The following is a 23408-nucleotide window of genomic DNA, read 5'->3' as shown; positions in this document are numbered from 1 at the left end:
GGGTTTGACCTGCACGAGCATCTCCACAGCAGCCTGGAGAGCTGGGTGAGCTGGGACTGGAGATCTCATCCCTCAGAGACCCTCCAGACATCACTCCCTGGAGCAGCACTGCCCCTGTGCCCTCAGGCACTGAGACTTCCCTGGTTTTCCTTTCAGCTCTCGCTGGCACTCGGCAGAGAAACATTTGAAGTGTTTGATCTTTCTGGGCTGTTTCCCTGCCGCAGGTGCTGGGATAAGGAGCAGAGATCCCTGGAGTTCTGAGTCTGCCAGGCACCATCCTTCTCTCCCCATGGCTGGCACCATCCTGCTCCCTCCATGACCAGCACCATCCTATTCTCTCCTGGCTGGCACCATCCTGCTCTCCCCATGCCAGCCTGGGCAGGAGCATGGGGGGGGGTGCTCTGGCTCACTCTTCCCATCACTGCCCAGCCCTGGGGATGGTTCCAGCCCCAGCAGTGAACGTGGGCAGCCAAACCTGGGCTGGAGGGGGCTGGGGTGACACAAGCTGTGCTGGCCAGGCAGAGCAGAGGTTGTGAGGTGGGTGTGCTGCCCCAGGAAGGTGGCACTGGGGGCTTAGTCCTTTTTCCAGGGCAGATTTTGTCTCTTGCAAATGGTCCTGGGCCCCTGTCACCAGCCCCTGAGGCTGGAGGTGTGTATTTGGGTTTCACAGGAGCTTTGCTTGCAGCTGCAGTCTGTTCCCAGTGCTTTATAAAGGCAAACAAGCCCTGACGGGAGGCTGCTGGCACAGCAGGGAGTTCCCTCACACCCTTCCATCTGTCCTGAGCACACCAGGCAGCATCAGCCCAAGGTGATGATATTTCACTAAGTCAGGGCCTCTTCTCCCTTGAGTTCCCCCAGGAGTGTTGAAAGTGAACCTTGGACCAGTGGAGCTGACACTTTGTGATAAGAGATAAAATGATTGCAACACTGGGGATTCAGCCTGCATTTCTGAAGATTTATCCCCAGGGGAGAGCTGAACTGATGCATGGGTAAGGTTTTTCCTCCTAAAACTCCACTTGTAAACCCAAAAGAATAAAGGTCAATCAGTTAAACCCACTCAGCACATAATCCTGTGCCCTTCTGAGTTAGCACAATCTGTGTAAAACAAGGCAGGCTGATAGACACAGTCGTGCTGGATTTATCCCACAGCAGGCTCACCCCTCAGCTCTGAGTGCCATTTCTGGTGTGTTCCTCCTCCAGCAGCTCATCCCAGCCCTGGACAGCAGTGTAAATCCTTCTCTGCAAATCATTGACCCAATAGGTCATAAAAGTTCCTTTATGGCCTGTCAAGACAAGCGAGGTTCTTTACGTGCACCCTAAGTCAGCACAGTAAAACTTTTATGGTGTTTTCAATAACAAGAGCTACTGCACATGAACAGCAACTAATTTTTAAAGCCTTGGTATTTCAGCTGAGATGAGGTTTTTTCCTCTCTTCTGTTGGAAAAACACTGAGATTAGTGTGCTCAGCAGTCAGTGCCTGGAGCTGACCTCTCTGCCTGACGTGGTGCTCCAGCTTCACAAGTACTGACACCCCTGGAAAGCAGCTTCAGCAAACCAGGCTGCTCTTCTGGTAACACCAGTGCAAGTGGAGAAGCTGAGCTTCAGGTTCCCAGGTGCCTTTGGGAATCAGGAACCCCAATCCCAGCCACTGCAGCACCCAAGGGTTGAGTGTGGAGATACCCAAGGGCAGGGGGTGAGGGCACTGAGGGGCACACACCACCCTGGGACACCTTCATCAGTGAGTTAAAGGGTTTATTCAGAGTGCTCTGCTTGTAACAGTTGTGATTTCACTCCTCTGAGGTTGCTGCTGTGGCCATGAGTGCCTGCTCCACCCCAGGGTCCAGTCTGGACAGAGGTGATGGGCTTTGCTGATCTGGACAAAGGATTTTTTTTTTTTTATTTTTTTTTTTGGTTGCTGTTGTTGTGTTTTGTTGTTGGGGTTTTTTAATAAGAGAATGGCATTCTTTTCTGAGCTTTGCCAGGCCTGAGCTGTCCTGGCTCTGCATCTGACCTGAGATGTCCTCAGACAAGGTGTGATGGATGTTGTCCCTCTGCCCTTTAATTACCTGCTGGGAATGCCTGTGCCCTAAATCCACACTGCAGCAGCCAGGGGTTGTACCTTCTCTCTTCTTCACTGGAGCCTCAGTCACCCCATTGCTTCTCTTCACCCCCTTGCCCCAGTTACAGCCTTTGCCTCTTTGGACTCAGGTTTGTGTAAAGCTGTGCTTGAAGCTGTGGGATCCCCATGACCCCAAAGTGGGGATCCCCTGACCCCAGTGGGTCACAGGACTGGGGTCTGTGGTCCCATGGCAGCAGTGGGGTCCCTGCTGGCTGGAGCCTCAGCCCTCAGGGCTGTTCATGCAGGGGTTCATGCTCCAGGCACCGGGGTGGAATCACTGCTGGGACAGCCAGCACTGATTCCCCAGCCCTGACAGAGCAGGGAGCAGAAGGTGAGAGAGATCCTGCTGTTGGGGCTTGGTTTGGATTGATTTTACCACATTTTCATAGATAAACTCTCTGGATTTGCTTTCTTTTTTTCTTTTAAAAAATCCTCTTTTTAAGAAACATGCAAACATGCAGAAACCCTTCCTCTCTCAGGTCTGTCCCTGGACAAAGGACGTGGCACAGTTTGGGGACTGTGGGTGCTACATCACAGCCCAGACCAGGATCTGTGCTCTGGGGTGGAGGGGATGCTCCTGGTGCTGGTCCCAGCTGTGGGTGGATGTGCTTCTGGTCCCTCAGCTGGGCTCAGCTGGGCTCCAGGAGGGCTGGAGCCAGGGCAGCCCCTCCATCTGTGTGCAGAATTTGGTCTTTTTCTCCGTGTCAGGAACGACAGTGATGCTGGAGCAGCAGCACAGCAAAGGCTGGGAATGCTCAGGGGAGCTTCAGGGAGGAACTGTTGCTGTCGATCTGTTAATTAAGATTAATGTGCTAGCTGATAAGGATGACTCTGAGCCAATTGCTGTTCCCAGCCAGGATCCTGCAAGGCAGTGAGCAGCACATTCCTGCCTCCTCAGCAGCTGCAGCCTCTGCCTTGCAGCCCGAGGTCTGGGGCAGAAAGGGGGATCTGCACAGCCCCCCAGATCCTGGGGGCCCCTGGGCTCACTTGATTCTTGAGAACTTGGTCTTGTGCTCTCTTGGCAAAGGAGCAGTTTCAGCTTTCCAGAGGGTGTTAAGGCAGAGCATCCTCTCCTCCTAGGATTGGTGTTGAAATTTCTCCACCCAAAAAGTGCATGAAATGAGGAGCATTGTTGAGAAATATATGTGTGCATTTTTTTTTCCCCCTCTCAGGTGGGATCTCTGAGGAAGCTGGATGTGCCTGGTGTGTGATGAATGTAATGAATTAGGACTGGCTTGCCTTTGCCACAGCTGTCAGTGCAGGATTTTGGAGCAGAGGCTGCTTGCTGAGCACCACAGCACCCCATCCCACCTTGGGCAGAGCTGCTGAATCAACATCTCCACATTCCTTGAGGGCAGCCAAAATGCCAGCAGAGCCACTAAAACTGCTGGTGACCATGTGTTCAAGGCTTCAGAGCATCACAGATTATTGAGGAGCTCATTTTAGTGTTCTTTGCCCACTTGTTTGCTTTGACAGCCTCCCCATTCCCTTGGTTTCTGCATCTGGTACCCGCTGTATTTAAGGGCAGAATTTGTGTAACCAGCCTCATTAAAGCAAACAGGTTTGCCAAAGCCCCAAAGCTCACCTTTTTGGATAGCATCATTTTATTAGTAAGAGGTAGCAGTGGAAGGAGTGCTCCCTGAGTCCCAGATGAATTTCCCTCTGCTCAGTCCCCTCCTGCCCTGACTGCTCCTGCAGCTGCTTTCATTTCCCTGCTGTTCCCCACAAAGGCCTCTGGCACCAGCCCTAATGAGTAAGTGTAATTAACCTGTGACACATGCCAGTGCCTGCCAGCAGCGTGGGGGACAGGACAGAGGCCATCCTGCCCTGCTGCCATGAGGTGCAGCACTGGTGCAGCCAGGCAAGGACAGCCCAGGCTTTTGGGGCATCACCTCGGGCCATGGGCAGTGTTTGCTGTCATGCAGAACAAAGACTTTGCTGAAATAACACTGCCCTGGGGGAGGAAATGCCATTTTCCCTGCCATAAAAGCAATTCATCTCACATCAAAGGGAGAAGTTAATTTTTTTTCCCCTAACTTAGGAGCGGGATATGATTTTGAGGCCTCTGCTGTCCCACAATTTATTTTTCCTTACAGGCACTGCTGGCCTCACCAGCATCCCCTTCCCACCCCATTCCTGAGCTCCATCAGTTTCAAAGTTGAGCCAAAGCCTTCTTGCCCTGAGAGTCTGGAGTCTGCAGGAAGATGCCCAGGTCACAGATGCAGAAGAGACAACCTCACCACAGCACCCTGCACCCATCAGAGCCTCCTGTGACTGTCAGCTTCCTGCAGACAGAGGAATCTCCTAGCAACCTTGCACTGCCTCTTTGGATGCAGCCTAATTCGGTTTCTGGTCATCCAGAACAAAACCTCATGAAGGCATCTGGCAATCAGAGTGACAGACAGGCTGTGGTGGAGTGCTGGAGCATCTGGCATGATGATTATTTCAGCAAAATCCCTGCTTGGGGCTGATTTGGAGGTTTTTATAGTGAGCCTGAGTGTAGCATTCAGGTGAGGGCTGGGTACCACCTACCTGAGCTGGGTGCTCAGAGCAATGATCCTGGTGCTGGTCAGGGTGCTCCTGCTTCTCTTTCTCCCATCCTTGTTTCCTGGCAAAAAGGAGTGAGAGAATGTGCTGATGGTTGTGATGGCAGCAAAAAAAGAGGAAAGAGAGGAGGAGTGAGGAAAAGAGTGGCATTTCTCTAGCCTAGGGGAACAACACATCCAGCTCAAAAAATTTGAAAAATTTTCTACTGGCAGCCTTCTACTGCCAGTAGATTTGTTTGTGAATTGCAGCAGTGGAAGGATTTCAGCCACATCTGCTCTCATGTCTGTAGGTGACTCACAGTGATGCCCAGTAACATGCTGGGCACTGGGAGCTGCTTTAGTGGAAAGTTTGAGCACTGCTGTCTTAGAGTGCCAAGTTCTGACTTGGCAGGATGGGTTATGGAACCCAAATTTCCAGCATTTACTGACTGGTGAGCATTTGGCTCTGGGATCTCTGTACTGGTCTTTACCCGTGCTTCCCATGCAGAATCCATACAGGCAAAGCAGTAAGTCTTTCTGAAATAAATTAAATGCTGATGCTCATTTAGAAAGGATTTATAGGAGGCAGTGTGTGGCTCCAGCTGGCAGTGCAGGCATGGAAAGTGGAGCACGAGGCAGGGATGGGGGCAGGACTGGGGGCTGGGGGTCACCCCGTACCCCACGTGGCTGGAGGGTGGCTCTGTGCCATCCTCTGACATCCCACAGGTCACCGTGCTCCTGTTAACAATGCCCAGCATTGCCCAGGTCCCTGGGAACTGCCTGGAGTTCAGCGAGTGCTCAGCCTGGGGATGTTAAAATGTAGAATGTTAAAATGTAAGTACAGGCCATTTCCTGTGGAGGGGTGAGAGCCCTTTACTGCTGCCACTGAGCTCAGTGACTCCCACCAGGGATGGCTCGTGCCACTGGTTTTACTCCTGGCCTGGAATCCTTCCAGAGGTGTCCAAACCCCTTGGAGCCAGCCCTCTGACCCAGCACCAGCTGAAGATCTGAATTTAAATCCACACACAACATTTGGGGGCGCAGGGACCGAGGGGTTTCCCGTGGGCTCATCCCAAAGTGAAACCTTCAACTAGGATTCCACCAGCCCGTGCTGGATGTCTGCAGAGCTTTGTGCCTCTCTGCCCCAGCTCTCCCATCCCTCCATGGAGCAGCTCCAGGTGCAATCCTGCACACACAGAAACCTCTGGCACCGGCTGATTCTCTGGAGCTCTGCAGGGAGGGTTTTCCTCAGGCAGTGCTGTGCTCTGGGGCAGTTCATTCCCTGGTTTTACCCTGCCCTGGCTGCTCACAGAGGGTTTCAGAGAACGAGGGGCCGGTTTCAGATCTTGCTATTACAACCTCACATTCAAGAATTACTACTACTATTATTTCCAAGGAAACAGGGACTCACACTCGTATCTTTTATGTGATTTCTCACATCCGGAGGTTCTCACGTGACTTTGCTGCCTATTTTTAGCTCCTCAAACATCTCTGCCAGGATGAAAGCTTTAAAGAAAACCCACCCTTGAAAGGGATGAAACAGGCATTTGCTTTAATGGTAAATTTGTGACTGTGACCCCCCTGAATCCCTGCATTTCAGCAGCCTGGGGAGAGCAGGCAGGAACATCAGGCTGCAGTTAACTGTTTCTGTGTTTGCTGTTACACCCTCCTTCCTCAAACAGCAAAGACTTGTTGTAAAACAGAGCTGTTTCTAGAACCAGATCCACCTACAAGTCATTTAAAAGCCTCCTACCTCAAATTTGCAGGTAAAATGTTAGTCTAGCAGGAATTGAGAGGAGGGATTTTCCCCTCCATCTGCTTCTTGGCTGGTTTGGGGGAGGGAAAAAGCCACCCTGGCTGATTTCACTTGCAGCACCCACCTTGGGGTGGGATGGGTGAGGATGGGACCCCTCTGTCCTGGTGGGCTTGGGGCGGCTGTGGGAACCCACCTGGTCCTGCCCATTCCAGCACACTGGATGCAAAGCTTGGCATTTCCTTTGGATGCCTCACAGGAAGCATCCTATTTAAAAAACCCAGCCATAAATAACACTCAGTTGTACCCAGCCATTAGAGAGAGAGGAAAATCGTTTGCATTGTCACAAACTTTCATTTCCATTTTTGTCTCAATTTCAGCTTCATTAACACACGCTGACCTGCCTTATCAATTACAGCTATTTCTAGTGTGGGCATTTTGGTAATTGGCATCAAAATGTCAGGACAGGCAGTTGGAGCTCTCTGGGTACAGAAACCTCAGCAGTGCCTCTCGCTGATTACAAGCCCCAGTAATTAGCGATCAGTCCCACCCTCCCTGCCACAGCTGCAGGGTCCCCGTGGTGCCACTCTGGAGGCAAAGCCCCAGTGCTCCCTCCCGGGACACCACGGGTCACTGAGCACAGAGCAGGGTGGCAATCAGCCCCTCCCTGGCACCCCAGAGCCACACAGGGCTGTGCACCCCGACCAGCTCCGCTGGAGGTGGCAAATTTACCCTGGATGAGTCAGGGCTGAATCTGTTCTCCTTCCCCAGCTTTGCTCTGGCTGTTCCTGTCCCTTTTCTTGTCTGGATTTAGGGTCAGAGCCCTGGAGCTGTTGGGGTGTGGTAGGGCCTGTTCCTGGGGGAGGAGGCAGGAGGGGCTCAGCATTCCAAGGCACTGGGAGCTTGGGGGTGCTGCGCTGTAGGAGGGATGAGCTGGGAGCTGGAACAAGCTCCTGCCAGACAACTCACTGAGACAGCTCCAGCAGTGGGAGGTGGAGATTTTATAGGGCCTCTTGGTGTTTGGTTTCCTTTTAACTGCTGGTCTCCAGGGCTCTGCTGCCTGCAGAAAGCACAGCAGAGGAGAGGAGCAAGGTTTGGGCCTGCCTGTCTGGTTCAGGGCTGGCATCAGATGTGCTCCAGGCAGGTCACTGCTCTGAGCACTGCCTCTGCCAAATTCTCTTTTCCTTTGGGAGGCTGGGATGAGGAGAGGCCTCTGCCTCCATCTGAGGGTTCACTGCTCTGTGTCCCTGCCCTGGGGCCAGTCTCTTGCAGGGAAGGGGCAGCTCTGAGCCCTGCTGGGCACTGCAGATGTATTTACCTTTCCATGCTGAAACCACAAAGCTGTGGAGACCTGGTGACCCCGTGTCACACGCTGCCCTGCCACAGGGACAGGGCTAATTGAGACGTGACAGCCTGTGAAAACAAACTTCTCCTCAGAGGTCAAGAAGGCAAAGCTGATGAACAGATGCAAAACCTGACACTTTGAGAAGCTCCTGGAAGAGCATCACAAAAAAGCAAGGTGTATCCCAGCTGTGGCTTCACTGGGCTGGGTGCTGCTCTGTGCAGACAGGGAATTTGGGCAAATGCCTGGAAAAAACTAGGAGTTTTTGTGGCTGGATGCTGTGGAGGCGTGGGGTGTCTGGTTCCTGGGAGAAGCCTCCAAGGGCAAGGAAGGGCTGCAGGGGCACTGGCTGAAGCAGGCAGATAACACAGACCATCAGGTGGTTTGGGAGGGAAAGACGAGCAGGTGATGGGAGAGCAATCCTGACCACCCAGAGAAACCCTGAACTCCTCGTGTCTGAGGCAAATTAAAATGGAATGAGCAGAACAGCCTGGCTGAGGTGGATTAAGTGTGTGTGCCTGTATTTCCCTTCAGGAGCGAAAAAAGCACAAACAAAACCGAGCTAACAAAAAGCTGCCAACATTTTGAAATGAGGCAAGGCTATAATTCTCAAGAACAACCCACGGGGGGCAGGGGGACCTGTGCCAGCTGCCCTCCCCATCAGCAGCAGCAGCCTGAGCTGGTACCCAGCGTGTGTGGGACAGCCAGCAGCCTGTTATCAGGGTGACATCCCAGAGATAAATGGCTCCCATTATTGCCTTCAGCCCCCTGAGGCCCCATCAGCTGTGGCAGAGGTGCTCAGGGCTCTTCCCAGCAAATCCCCCAGGCTCTGCCTGTTTGTGCAGGTGGGGCTTGCTCTGAAAATCTGAGCCACGCTCTGGGAGAGAGCTGAGGCTGCTGCAGTGTTTCACCAAGAGCAAGCCTGCTGCCAAGATCCCCTGGATTGGGAGAGAACATCTGTGTCTGGCCCTTCTGGAGGGGTTTTTGTGGCACCTCCCTCTGCTCAGGTTTTGCAGCTGGGACAGGGGCAGTGAGGTGCCTTGGCATGCTGTGGTGCTGTGCACTGCAGCCATCAGAAACACGCCTGCTGCCCTGTTTTAATCTTTTCCTGTTATTTTCCTCCATTCCCCACCTTGTCTTTATGTGCTGAGCCCCACAAGCACCTTTCTCACCCACTGGGGCAGGAGTGCAGGTAAAACTGGCCCCTCTGCAAAAGGCACAGCAGAGTTTGGGCTTGCTACCATCAGCACAGGTGGAAAATGGCTTTGGGGTTAAATCATCCTCACAATGATCAGGTTTCACAAATATCTCATTGTGCCTGGAACTGGTGTGAATTTATCTGTGCAAAGAAGTCCTTTATGGAGGTCGTGCTACCTTGTCTTTACAGAAATAGAGATGCTTCCTGCACAAACATGGGTGCAGAGATCCTGAGTTTCTGATCTCTCCTCTGCCTCAACACCCCACAAGAGGCTGTACATGAGCAGGCTGGGCTCAGAACCAGCACCCAATTCTGCTGCCAGCTGGGGGTGCAGGCTTGGCTCCCCATCCCAGGGGCTGGCCCCACATCTGGGGATGCTGAGAGCTCAGAGATGTGATCTGAATGGTTTAATTCTATTACTCATGAGCTCTGAATAGCTGCTTTAGACACCCTTGACCTTCTGCTGCAGAACAGATCAAAGCAAATCTGTCTGTGGTGATATACTTTATCTGATTCAAAGGGGAAGCATCCAATGAAGCGCTTGTTTTGAAAACATTATTTTACGTTGTGCCCCATTAAATTGTTGACATGTTGCCCTCTGGCTATTTGGCATTAGTTATACTCAAACGCTATCTACAGCCTTAATCTAATTTCTCCTTTCCTCATCTTTATTCCTTGATCTTCATATTACGCTGCTTAACAAATCTGTTCAAGGACAAAATTGTTTCAAGACGGGGTTTGATAAGCCGGGGGAAAGGGCTGCAGAGCCAGGCAGGAATTGTGTCAGGTCCCAGGCACTGGAATTCAGAGCAGCCAGAAGGGGCCTGGTTTATCTAAACTTTGCTCCTTCCCTGCATGAGCTCAGATTTGTGCTGGTCACAAGCTGTGCCAGGGGGGTTTGTGGTTTGTGCCGTTGGTGGATATGTGACTTTGGGGTGGTTTTTGTGCCCTTCCCTGTGAGGAGCTGTGTGGTGCCATGGGACAGGCTCTGTGCCCTGTCCCTGTGGGTGGCACTGCTCTAGGGAGGGTTGGTTTGCTCTTCTTCACAGCTCTTCAGGCTGCATCACCTACACATTTCAGCAAACGCCCTGCTGGTCCAGGGGTGTTGGTGGTGCTCTGCACCCCTCCTGAGCCCTGCCACTCCTGTGCTTTGGTGACATTTTGCTGTGCTGCTGCTGAAGGAATCATTTCTTCAGCAGGGCTGGACCCCAATTGCCATCATTTTTGGTGTAAATCCCCTAAGAAATCAGCAGGGAGAAAGAGGATACAGTGCCTCCCAGCCACTGAACCATCAGTCTGGAGGGAGGACCTTTTGCTACCACCCCTCCAAGCTGCTCCATGCCTTGGAGGGTTTATGCTGGGTATTGAGTCATATTTATTCTGTGCTCTTTTGTGATAAGCCAGAGGATTTGGTGGGGAATTTGGGAAAAGTGAGTCCTGCTGTGCTGGAAGTGTGCTGGATGCTCTCACTCTTTGCTTTGCAAGTCTAGATTGGAACCAGGTGAAAAAACGTGCTCACAAAGCAGCCAGTGGAAAAAAATAGCTTGATTTTAAAAGTGTTTCATTTTGAAAAAGGGAAGAATAGCTAAACAACCAGTGCTGTTAAAATTTTCCATCACTATCCTTTTCATGCAACAGGACCTTTCCCATGCTCCAACTCCAGCAGCACATGGCTCCTGGGAAACAACTTTCATTAGAGGAGCAGGGAAAAGGTCCTCAGAAGTGGACCAGGGCTTTACAAAATGGAAACATGAGTTTTCATGAAATCCTTTACCACCTTTGTACTCCTTTCTGGGGGGTTAGAGTGGATCCTCCTTGTGCTGGCCAAGCCATCATCCCCAAAATTCTACAACAGCGGGCATCTGTGTGTGGAATTCTCCAAATAACAACCTGGCAACGCTGTCAGTCCCTTCAGGAGCTTCAGACAGGGATCCTAGCAATTTTCCTAGGAGTAAAACATAAATTTATACTTTCTGTTTCTAGTAAACTGTCATGGGAATAAAAAAATAATAGCCCCTGACAAGATAAGAAGACCCAAGATGTTGAAAAATCCTTCAGCAATACAAAGAGCTGATTGAAGCCCCAACAAACTGGACATGTTTAGCACCAGCTCATCTCTTTCTGACATCCAAGCAGTTGGAAATATAGATATAATTAAAAGGATTTGCAAAGCCAGCATAACACTATGAAGACTATTTTACATTATTTTTATAATGAACTTTAGTATTTACACTACTGCAGCAGGAATCCAAATAAATGTTCGTGGTTTATCTCTTTTCTGCCTCCAGTACATTGACTTTGGTTAAACAGCTATATTTATCAGTGCAATGCTGGCTATAAAAATGGAAGAAACAAACTATAAAATGTCCAGTGAAGCTGTGTTTTTCTTTAGGTGGGTGGGTACATGGGCAGTTTGTGATTCTGGGGGTGGTAGCCACCTTTACTGCACATGAACAATGCCATCTACAGTGATGGTCCAGATTTACAAAGCTTTTAAGACTCAAAAGCAATAGATATGCGTTTATCAGGATCATAAAATGGCTGGGGCTGGAAGGGACCTTAAAGATCATCTGGTTGCAAGCCCCTGCCATGGTCAGGGATGTCACTGCAGCACAGCTGCTTGGGGAGCCCTGTCCTCCCAGTGTGGAGAGGACAAACATTGGGAGGTGCATCTGGGTACCTGCTGGGTGGCCCTGCCTTCCCAATAGCAATGGATAACCTGAGGCTGACTATAACTCTGCTTTTTTAAATATTGAATCCTTCACCTGGTGTAAAGGGGAAAATGGTGCTGCAGAGACAAGAATGAAGATCAGCTCCAAAAGTAACAAATGAGCAAAAAGGACCCCAGAAGGAGTAAGGAGCCAGATCCCAAAAAGACACAGTGATTTAGATGGCCTCCAGCTCCATGGGCTTCTCCATGCAGTAAAATTCCAGAAAGTGAAAGATAAGGCTCATTCTTCACTCCTTACACTCTACCTAGTTCTGTAATGGTCCATGTTGAATGGTCCATAGCTCTGCTCTTCAAGTGATGGTTTTGGTTAGGGTTGAACATCCTTTGCTCTCATCCAGGAATTTCTCTTGAGCTGTGGACCTGGAGGGTCCCTGTCATGGCCTTTGCAGGAGCCTGTCCCCACACCAGGAGCAGAGCAGAGTCCAGGCTCTTACAGGGCTGGGCAAGCAGAAAAACACATGGGATTTTTTGGAAAGGAAAAAAAATAAGTAAAAAAAAAAATGTTGTAGAGTGCCTGGTTGAGTTACAGTAAATCTTAGGAAGCAAGAGCAGAGGGCAGCTCCTTACATCTGGGTTAAAACTAATTGATCGCTTTCCCCCAGCACACAGACCTGTCTTTATACTGAGCCTGTAAAGAAAAGTTCCCTGAAAGTCACCGGAGACAAATAATCCTTCAGGAGTCAGTGCTGACACAGAATTACATTTTCAGTCATTTTTCAGTTGTATGCGTCTCCATCCTGTCACATTAGTTTGCTAACACTTCCAATGCAACAATGAGACAAACAGAGCATTGTGCTGGTCCAAGCCAAACATTCATCTCTGCTTGGCACCGGTTCAACAGGCCTGTCAAAACTGCTGGCGAGCTGGCCAAAGCTCATTAAGTGGTTGGATGCATATTTAGCATGGAAAAGAGCTTTACCCAGGGCTCTGAGTAATGTGCAGAGTGAGCGGGCAGGAAAGAGGAGGGATGGTAGGAAGGAGAGAGCAGGATGTATTCCTTGTGGATTGCACCTAAACTGGAATAAAAGAATCATGTAAATATCTATTGAGGGAACATATTTCAAGGCAGAACAGAAGTGAGTTGCAAAATCCTCGGGCCCAGTGCCAGCTTTAAATGTGTCTCAGAAGAGCCGTGGATGTTACTGCTCCTCGATGTGCACAAAGCCACGGGGAGGGTTTCCTTGGGCTGGGAGCTGACCTGCTGGCCTGAGCTTTCCTTCCCAGCCTGAGCTTGGTGCGTTTGGAGAGGTCTGACCAGAGGCTTCTCTTGCACACTGACTTCACCAAAGTCCACGGAAGAATCTGGATTTTGGGGATCCAGCAGTGCAAAGCATCCCGAGGTGCCGGCAGGAGCCTGGCTCAGCCCCCCGTGCTAACAGCTGGTGAAGCATTTCCTCAGGAGGAGACAAATTAACAGAGATTTAATTGCAGAGCCCGAATGTTTGTGTTGCCTTCTGGTGTTGAGCTGATGTCAAGGAAAGAATGATCAGGGTACAAGTGGCACTTCCCAACTCGCCCACATTCCGTGCCTTTCCTTTCTGGACTGCTCAGTTTCAGTACATCTCTGCAGCAGACTTTTCAACCTGCAGGAATGCTGCTGATCTTCACAGGCAAATGGTCAAATAGTAAAGAAATTTACCTCCAAACATGTATACACATGACCGAAAAATTCCTTTCCTTCTTCATGTATCTATGTTCATATATCAGTGTCCACATAAATCTGGGTTTCCTAAAGTCATGCCTAAAACTCCCAGCAGTGTTTCATTAAGTGCTCTTGGACAAGGAACAATGAATGACAAAAAAACCCTACATGTTGCAGGGGGGGGGAGAAGAGAGAGAAAAACTTACTACTTAAGAAATAAATTTTTCTGTGTGCACTGAGATATTCCAATATAAAGGCAAATAATTAAGACACTGGAACTGAGAAATTATTTATTACAGATGAAGAAAGAAGCCATTCATGGACTAATTAACAGAATGCTTCAAGCAAATGTTAATGATTAACCAATTGAGTATTTAAAGGTGTGGTTTGTTTTACACCTAACACCTCTGATTGCTTGCTTGCTTACACACTTGCAAACAATTGCTCTGTTCATTCAGCTTGTCTTCTTCCCCCACCTTTTTTCTCCAGCTATAAATTCTTGCAGGGCGTTGGAAGGGATCCTTTAGTTTACAGTGATGCCCATCCTGATCTGTGCAAGAAATCCAGGATTATCCAGGACTGTGGTCTCTGTGCCAGGATCCATCCTTGCCAAGGTGAGCATCTCCTGAGATCTCTTTGCAAGGTGCTCAGAGGTTATTGCTGCTGGGTTTTGTTGTAGCTGTCAATCAACTAAGAATTGTTGAGCTTCAGCGTCTGTGATTTTAAAAGGGAAGTTAATTATGCTTAAAAGTGCGCAGAACCACCAGAACTGATTTAAAGTCTGCGAAAGGGGAAGGAGTTCAATCTTCCTTATCTAAGTAAAGAGCTTAATGAGCATATCTAGGAGCAAGGTAATTTCCTGGATAACTGTGATGACTTCTGGTGCATGGGAGGTGAAGCTGGGTCTGGCTGAAGAGAAGATGAAGAGGTCATGTTACCCTGGCTGGTACCAACGCCTCCTGTGTCTGATTTACTCCAGGACAGGGTGGGTAGTCTGAGCTCATTGCTTCCAGTCTGGCTGGGCATGGCTTTGTGGTGCAGGTGAGCGTGGTCAGGTGAAGATGACAGGATATTTTTCTCCTCATGGAGTTACACCAGGATGGAGGGTGGCAGAGATGTGCTGGAGTTTGATTAGTTCAGCCACTCCTCAGGGCAGAACTGCAACCTCACAGCAGATATTTCTGTAATCTGCCTCTTGTAAAGCCCCTTTTTGGCTGAGGGATAAGATCCCATCCCTCTCCAGGCTTTGGGGAGTTAACAGGCTGCAATGTTTCATTTCCACAAACCGGAGACACGAGCGCTGAGAAGACATCCAGAGCAGGATTTGCTTTATCTCTCTGGCCTTTGGGTGACTTTTTCCTCTCACTATGGTGAGCATTGTTCCCTCTGCATGCAGTTACCTGACACACTTACCTGACACTTAATCACTGCTGCCTGGGGTTGCTGTTCTGCTGGGTGAGCTCAGCAAAAGAGTGCCTCGGAGGCAGAAATCTCTGGCAAGGGTAAAAACCCCCTCAGAGCTTGGGTTTGGGAAACTCTTTTTTGCCCCCACTTCTCAAGGGCTTATTATTGAAGGACTCCAGGCTCAATTAGACCATGAAAGCTGCCTGACATTGTGATTTATGAGATCTTAAAAAGTGAGTGCTGCTTATCAGCCGCGGAGTGCAGCCAGGGCCCCGTGTCCCAGCACTGTTCCTGCAGGATGGAGCCTTGGAATTCTGCTGGGGGAGGGTCCAAAGCCCACCCCAAGGGCTGGACCACACTGAAATGAGCAAGGGTGCAGCCACTGGTGGGTGGCACAGGCGCTGCTGCTGCCTGGGCATCCACAGGGAAGGATGTCAGGGATGCCCAGCTCCAGAGCTAAGGGTGTGCTTCTCAGCAGGGCTCTTCCTTTTGCAGCATTTGGGAGTTTCTTCATTTCTTAATTCTCTGCATTGTCTGAGTGACTGGGAAAGCACAGCTCCATCACAAAAATACTAATTCTGATGTGGTTTAGCTTTTCTCCAGCTGACAGAATGGCTGAAAGATGTTCCCTTCTCACAGCTGGCCAGAAACCTACTCAATTAAATTATTGTGGGATTTTTTAATAAACATCTTTAAACCAATTGCTTTTTGAAATCGTGGGTATCTCTGGTGCTCCTCTGCAGTGCTTGCAGGAGCTGCAGCCAGAGCTCAGTCACAGCTGGCACACTGGGATCCACGAGCAGCAGCTTGTGAGAGCTATTCCTGCATCCCTGCCTGTCCCTGCATCCCTGCCTGTCCCCTCTCTGGCTCCTCCAAACATCCCTCTGCTCTGGCTGTGTGGCCAGAGGGAGTTGCTGTGACTCACAGCATCCCCATTCTGCCTTCCCCAGCCAGGACTGGGTCTCTCTGCCCACAGGGAGGCAGGGAGGTGTTTGACAGCCCTGTAGTCAGATGTCTTTGTGACAAGCCTAGTCCTAACAGCTCCAGGTCTAAGGTTGCTTTTAAATGTATTATAAATGAAATTATTTATTTTTTTTTCCCCGTGGTTCAAGCATCTTAATGTGCTATGAAACAAATACCTCACAACTAAATACTGTTCTTCCACAGTAGATTCCATAGCATGGGGCTGCTGGCTCCAGCACAACATCTGTTAAGAATCTACACATTATAGCTGACGGGATTTTTCACCTTAAATGAGGTTTCTGTGATCTGCATAGTTTTGTTCGTGGTCCTCAGGTGGTGAGGGAAAATGTAGCTGCCCGACTTTGATCTCCAGTGTGCTCTTATCCCAAACCACTGTTGAGAGGCTTAATTGTACAAGATGCAAAATAAAACCTCTGTTAGAGCAGCACTTAGATATTTTAAGTAGACTTAGATCTGCAGTTACAGTAACAAAAACTACACAGGACACCAAGAGACAAGGTTCCAGCAGTGTTGGCTGGATTGTGTTGTATGCCCAGTGTATTTTTTGACATGAACCCCAGTACACACATCTTACCCAAAGCCCTTAGGTTTAATATTGTGAAAAGTCATTGCACAACATGAGCACCCCTGGCTGCTGGGGGAGCACAGGGCTGAGCATCCCTGGTCCTGCATGGCCAGGCAGACCTGACCCGTGTCCACACCTGGTGCAGGAAGGGCTCTGGCAGCCTCTGGAGCACCCCTGGGCTGGGACCCTGCCTCCTTCCACCTTCCCCTGTGGCTGGATTCTCTCTGGCTTCCACACTGCCTTTTCATCCCTCTGCCTGCCTCCAAAACTGCCTCACAGTTGGCTTGGTCTGGTGTTCCAAACTCTTGTCCTCACCTTTTCACAGTTCTAGAGTAGTAAACCATGTCATGTAACACCAAGTTATGGGACATAAAATCATTTCCCCAAAGAATTTGAAATGTCTCCAAACTAGAGCGTTCAATCTGATAGTTCATAGCCAAAGTATAAAGTTATTTTTCTACACATGTATGTTTCAGGTTGGGGGATTTTTTGGATGGAGAATAGAGTAAAAGGAAGGCCAGGTGGTGACTGGAGCTGGAGTATCCTGGAGGAGCAGAAAGATGTGGCCCCAGGCAGATGCAAGGGGAGGGGAATGCTGGCAGGTGACAAGGGGAGATAAAGTAAGTGAGGCTGGGGCTGGAGTGGACAGCTACAGGATAAAACTATGAGATATAAAACAGCACAAGAGTAAAACTTTGTGTCTGGTAATAAGATTTGTATTGGGGAAAGGGAAGAGCAATAAAGACTTTTAAGAGTTACTATGAAACTTCAGGGTTTTTAAAAATATATTGCTTTGTCCTTCAAAGAGACTGACTTTATTTTTATTTTTTCTTAATAATACAATAATCAATAATAGATTAAATCTCCATTCCATTACAAATCCTTTTGCACAGTAACAACAGAGCCAAAATCTCTGGTGGTACATTAGAAAACGTAATTTGAACCCAAATCTGGCTGGAGTGCACTTGATTCCAGGCCTGGCAAGACTGTCTGCCCAGACCTTTCCCTTTTACAGGCTGTGCATTTGATGTAGGCCTGTCTGGAAAGCCACAGCCTGTGAATCCTACCCAGCCCCCTCATTAGATTTAGCCCTGCAATAGAGGCTCAGAGGCTTCAGTGCCTGTAAATTAATTTTCAAAGTCTCTCCAGGCTCTGGGATGGGCTCTGGTGCCAGCAGGAAGAGCTTGACATGTTCCTGGGGTGCCAAGGAGGGACTGCAACATGACAGAAAACAATGGACTGCTGCAGGGTCCAGCCTGAGGGGTGCTGGAAGTCCTGTGTGCCTTTCAAACCCAACAGATTCCTTCTCCATCGGCTTCTTGCCTCCCCTGACTCTCCTCCCCACCCTGAAGAAAATTCCCTGCACTGAAGCTGCTCTGGCTGTTTCCTGCAAGGCATGAACACGAGGTTTCTGTCCATGGAGAGGAGACGTGGGAATGATGAAGGAGAGAGTGGGAATGGTGAAGGAAAGCTCCTCATTACAGGCATAGTGGGACAGAGGGAGAACAAAGCGCTCCCTGCTCCGCCCAAATGTCTGGGAGGGTTTTTGTGGCAATCCTCCTGTGAGCAGGCCTGCTGCTGGGAACGTGCTACCTCCTCTGGAAGCAGAACATTCCCCTTCCCCATGCTGCCTGACGGCATCTCCCCAGAGCATCAACACCAGCTCATAAAGAAGTGTTTGTGAGGGAGAACTGGAGCCCAGAACTGCTTACTTGGCAAAATGCAGGGAAAGCACGGGGGAAGGAGGAAAAGCACTGGTGGACCTTGAGCTCCTGACACAGGATGATGCTGAAGCACATGTGGGAGATGTTTCTTGCAGTGACATCTTAAAAATGCCTACTAAGCACAGGCCAGGATGCAGATCAGCGTGGGGCTGATAAATGCTTGCATGAGGGAGTGTATGGACACCATATGGCAAAAAAAAGTGCAGGCAGAGTGGGTCCAGCAGGTATTTCTACAGCATAGTCTCTGTAAATCTGGGATTTTGCTGCTTGGTCCTTGGGGTGGCTCCCAGGGCTGAGTGACAGGCACTGTCCATCTGTGCCAGCCTGGGCTGAGCTGTCTGCCCTGGAACCAGGCTGCCTCTGGTACCCACAGCAGGTCCTTCACCTGCTTTAGCTTCATGCCAGCATCTCTCAGTGTCTCTTACATGATGTCAAACACGAGGGTCACTCTCCTTCAGCACAGGGTTTGCACAAAGCCCTGAGCAGCAGCTGTGTGACTGCGGGTGCTGCTGTTCTTTTCTGGGAGCTGTGTCTCTCCTGGACAGAGAGGTTGATAAATCCCATCAAATACCGAATGTTTTATTAATCACCAGAGTAAACCAACACATAAAACCTATGGAGCTCGCTGGCAGGAAGGCAGGTCACTGCTGCCCAAGCCTGGGGTGATGTTTGCTGCTTTTCTTTCCCAAACTGTGCTTTCCTGCAGCTCTGCAGGATGTCAAACCCCTTGGGAAAGGGCGTGTGTGTTTGTGTGTGCACACGTGTGTGCTGACTCCCAGCCTGGGTTCTTTGAAGGGCCTTGTCCAGTGGGTCCCTGAGCTGTGTGTGCTGAAGGAAAAGCTGAATTTAACATCTGTCTGGCTGTGACACCAGGTTTCCATGTGAAAGTGCATCCAGCGAAGCAGAGCAGGGTGGAATTCCTGCCCTCATTGAAGTTCAGTGGGAAATTTGCCACTGACCTTGATGGATCCAGGCTTTCACCCCTGACTATGCAGTAGCTGATCCAGCCCTTTTGTCCATCAATCTCCTGGCAGCAAGTGCCTCTATAAATCGCTCCTTGAAAGAGAAGAAAGGACACGACTTCAAAGTGTCCCCTCACAGCGCTGTCCTGCAGAGGCTGGTCCTGGCTGGGGCTCTTTTCAGGGAGATGTGGCTTCTGACACATCCAAAGCACTCAGCATGCACTCACAGGGATTTCCATCCACCAGCAAGAAGTGGAGAGTCTGTGGGGCAGATTCAGTGGCTGGGAAAGCCAGGCACTGCTCCCAAAAGTGACAGCATTTCTGTTTAACACAGGTGTGCCAGAGCAGTGGCTGTGTGCTCGCATGCACAGAGGATGCAGCAGCTCACAGACTGAGCAAGCAGCACTGGTGGGGTTTTTTCAAGAAGCATCTGCTTGTTGGCTTAGTCAAAGTCTTTTTACTAATTTGGATGTGACATTCAGACAAGATATTGTCTCTGCTGTGAGTTTGGTATCCTCTGGTCCAAAGGGAAATCTGTGGAGGGCAACTACGAGTGCAGCAGCCCTGGAATCCTTTCGGAGCAGAAGGGGATGCAGATGCTGCAGGACACGGCCACAGGGAGCTGCCCATCCCACCAGGCAAGGGCTGCCTTTACAGAATTCCATCCCGATGGTGATTTGCGGGGCTGGGAAAACAAAGAAAGGACCCCGGCAACAGGGCAGGCTGTTCCCACTTTGCAAAGCACTTTCTTCACCTCACAATATCCTCAGGGCTGCCGGAGTTTTTTCCCCATCATGAGCCCCCACTGACTTGTGGGCCTCTCGCTGGCAATTTGGGCAGAATCTGCTTTGTTAGATGGCCTCCTGCTGCTCTTTTCTTTCCTTCTCTCCCCACCCCTTTCTCTTTTCTTTAAAAGCTTTATTGCAAAGCAATAAGTCGTTTCCCACCTCCCTGCCTCTCCCTTCTCAGACTCTTTTCCTAAGTCACTGGGAATTTTTTCACCTATATATGTAAGTTGACTCAATCAACATTCACCCTACTGTCAGTTCTCAGCTAATAAAATAAACAGGTTGTTATGGAAGTCAGAAGTTTAAAAAGTTGTGGGTTTGGCTTCCCTTACTGTCCATTTATTGCAAGGGGTCTTGTGCTGCTGCTTGTGATGATTGAGAGAGAAAATGCATACTCAGGGCCCAGACAATGCTTGGACAGAGCTAATTAAAATAATAATCCAACTTTTTACAGCAGCTGAAACGTTTCTAGGCTCACCACACCCCTCCAGAGGCTCAGGCACTTCCCTTGGGTGAACCCAGGAGCATCCATCACCTCCCCAAGCACGGCCAGTGGGTGTTCTGGTGCTGTCCCTAAATGCCTTCATTTCAGAAGCTGCTAAATGGATTAAATGAGACATTTTGGTCAGCCTGGGGCAGAGCTGCAGAGGGCCTGCTGGTGTTGGGCACCTGGACTGTGGGGAGGAGCAGGACCAGGCAGTGTCTGGGCCAGGGAAGGAGGCACAATCACAGCAGGGCTGGGATGGGGCAGTGGTGCCTGCTCTCAAGGGCCATTTGTGACCATCCAGAGCTGTCTGAGACCCTCCCACATGCCTCCTGCTCACCAAGGTGACCCCCCAGCCTCCACTGCTGTCATAAGGCTTTGTGCTAATTTGTGTGGAATAAATGAGCCGCTGGAGTAAAAAATGTGTCTCTGCTGCTCAAACAGAGCAAAAAAGTGACATGAGGTCTAGGGCAAAAGTCCTAAGAGCTTCACTTGCCTCTTCCCAGAGTAACAACTGCCATTATAAATAATTTTCTCCTTTCATTAAAGCCCCAGTAAAAAGAAAATTGGCTTCAAAATTTCAGATGTAAAGTACTAAATTGGAGGAGAGGTTAGCTGGAGAAAGAGCTTTTCCAAAGGAGCCTTTTTGGGCAGCCCTTCAGCTGGCATTAACTGTCATCTTTGGGGAAGGACTCACCTAGGGCCTGTTTGATCAAAATCCCATGTTGTGTCATTTAGGGCAAAGCAGCACAAAGCTCCAGAACTGGGAGGAAGGAATTAAAACAGGCAATGCAGTTTTCACCTCTGCCTCTTCCCCAGAAAGGCTGTTAGCTGACTGGAGGCACTGTTATTATTCCACCCACAGTGAGGTCCCATTCCACTCACAGGAGCAGAGCTCCAGTCTCCCTCTTTATTTTGGTACCAGCTTCAGGTGCCCTGTATAGATATTGATATTTTGCTTGGGCTAATTCAGCCTCTTTTCCATTTTTTGTCCTTTTAAAGCTGTTTTCCAGTCCAAGGGACTCTCCAGCTGCCATGGACAGCAGAGAGAATCTGCCCAACAGGACACAATCCCCTCCTGGCAAATCTCTGCTGGCTTCCAACAGTCCTTAATTTACCTGGTAAAGACCAAATTGTAAACAACCTAATGCCCCCTCGGGCCTCACAAGTCCTTCTAATTATTAGCACCAGAAGGAAGCTCAGTTAGATAGATTCCTTCTCCACTGAGCTGGGGGATTATTGCCACTTCCAGGCCTCTCCCTAATTTTTTAACAGCAGCGTGTTTGGGTCTGTTCTGGTAACCAACAATAAATTCTAGGTCTTTGCTGGATGCTCTTAATTTATTGTGTATATGGGCACCACAGATTTATTTTGATGCCTTGTGGAACTTTGTCCTGAACTGGGGTTTTGTGATTTACCACTTTCAGCTGGGGGAACACAAAGGATGCAAAGAAAGTACATGGAGAAACTCTGCAGATTTTTGTGTCCTCCCATTTCTCTTGTTCATTCCTCACAGGTAAAGAGTTCTCTTTCTTCCCATCCTCTTTTTATCTCAGAAGCTGTAATATTCATAACTAAAAAAGGGAAAAAATGTAAAGAGGTAAATCTCCAAAGTCTGGAGACCACAGAGCTGCTGAATAAGACAGAGCTGCATGAAGGTAATTGCAGGGGATAAAGGATGTCTGGGCTGTAGGATGTCCTCGTTGTAGGATGTGGTTGTCAGACACACACTTCCTATATTTTATGACATTTCAAGATCTTCAGAGTGAGTTTTGTCAATCAGCTGGGTCTGTATAAACCAGCTTTGTGTATTTAAGGAATTCAGTTATCTGGACCTGCAGATCTGTGTTGTTTTTTTTTCCCCAAAATGAAAGGCAAAAGGTGCATTTCCCCTTGTATCCACAGCCAGGTCTTTTGTTTGCTCTTGTGTCCCCAAAGCTGCCATGTACTTTTAAAATCAGCTTTGAATTTGCATTCCAGATGGAATTCCAGAGTTTAAAATGTGACTGTGGCAAATCAGAGGGTCCTGAGGAACAGTATGGCTCAGGTAAGGACAGTCTTATCCTGGTCTGTGCAAAACATCCATTCCTCATCCAGTATTTGCACAGACTTCATCCCTTCTCCATCCTGTCCTTCTCAGCTGCCCAGGAGAGTTCCTGCTCCTTTCTTCCCTTTTTCTCACTCGTGCCTCCCCTCCTTCCCTTGGATCCACTTAGGATTTCTTCCAAAATAATATTTTTGGAGGGGTTTCACTCTCCCAGCGGGTTTCACATCAGCCCATTGCTTTGATCCGTGGCTGATCTCCTCAGGCACCCCTGATCCTGTCTGGCAGCACTGAGAAGAGCTGTCTGCAGGTCCCAGCCCCTGTCCCTGTGCCAGCCTTGGCTCTGCCCGCTCCCCCGGCAGCAATCCGTGCCACGGCTGCAGCTCTGGCTGGATTCCAAGTGCTGCTGGCAAAAACATCCCCGGGTTTTGGAGCTCTGAGGCTCAGGGGGTGAAGGGAGCAGCCCTGGCAGGGAGGAGGAGCATCGCTGTGGGGAAGGGACCACCGGAGCTAAACACTGGTACTGGGCAGGGCGTTTGCTCCTGATCTATGGAATTTCTCTCCTGTGCCTCCCTGGTGTCCTGGCCAGGGGCTCAGAGGCAGATTTGGAAGTGGTTAAGTGTCTTTTTTTCACAAAACTGGGCTGTGTGGGCAGCATTTGCCTTCTTCACCAGAGTTTGCTGTGGTCTGGGCTGTTTCTTGGCGCCAGCACAGAGGGTCAGGGCACTGCCAGCTGTCTCCATCTCTTGTCTTTTTAGTGGCATTTCAGTATTTAATTACTTTCTTTATGGTCCTTCTCAGAGCAGCTGTGTGCTGGAGGTTGTCAGAGCTACTGGAGGTGCCGGATGTTTCTGTAAACACCTCAATCCAAGCACCCTCATGGTTAGACTGAGGCCAGCTTGCTGCTGACTCCTGCCTCTGCCAGAAGGGCTCAGACTGGAGAATATGAGCATTTCACAGATGGGATTAAGCACAAGTCACTCCTGTGCCCATTCCTACCAGTCCCTTCAGGAGATGTGTTTGTCTGGAGCTGCTGGAAATCAAGCATTCCCCAGTATGTAACTTATTTCAGGGCTGTTCCAAAGGCTGCTGGAATGCAAGAGACTTCCAGAGTATTTTAATAAATATAAAAATTTAAAACAA

General features: G+C 49.6%; 2 long non-coding RNA genes across 5 annotated transcripts in view; one reads left to right on the top strand and one right to left on the bottom strand.

The window, feature by feature from the left end:
• Positions 1-7661, bottom strand: part of LOC135308192 (uncharacterized) — a 14246-nt gene extending 6585 nt beyond the window's left edge. The window contains exons 1-3 of one of the 3 annotated variants that reach the window (XR_010368732.1): positions 7130-7661; positions 4652-4727; positions 586-1873 (exon numbers count right to left, since the gene is read on the bottom strand). This is a non-coding gene — a long non-coding RNA (uncharacterized LOC135308192). Of the gene's footprint in view, positions 1-585; positions 1874-1900; positions 2911-4651; positions 4728-7129 lie in introns of those variants that run through there. The other 2 variants (XR_010368733.1, XR_010368734.1) reach the window with 2 other exon arrangements.
• Positions 6296-23408, top strand: LOC135308191 (uncharacterized). 2 transcript variants are annotated; one of them, XR_010368731.1, is made up of 5 exons: positions 6296-6410; positions 13800-13924; positions 21649-21737; positions 22202-22268; positions 23067-23408. It is a non-coding gene; the product is annotated as an uncharacterized LOC135308191 (long non-coding RNA). The 2 variants fall into 2 exon arrangements; XR_010368730.1 differs by lacking the exon at positions 6296-6410 and having other exon boundaries at positions 13713-13924.

The sequence above is a fragment of the Passer domesticus genome, chromosome 9, assembly GCF_036417665.1.
Source record: "Passer domesticus isolate bPasDom1 chromosome 9, bPasDom1.hap1, whole genome shotgun sequence".
NCBI lineage: Eukaryota > Metazoa > Chordata > Aves > Passeriformes > Passeridae > Passer > Passer domesticus.
Note: the sequence above shows the minus strand (reverse complement) of the source record. Positions and strands in the feature narration are given on the sequence as shown.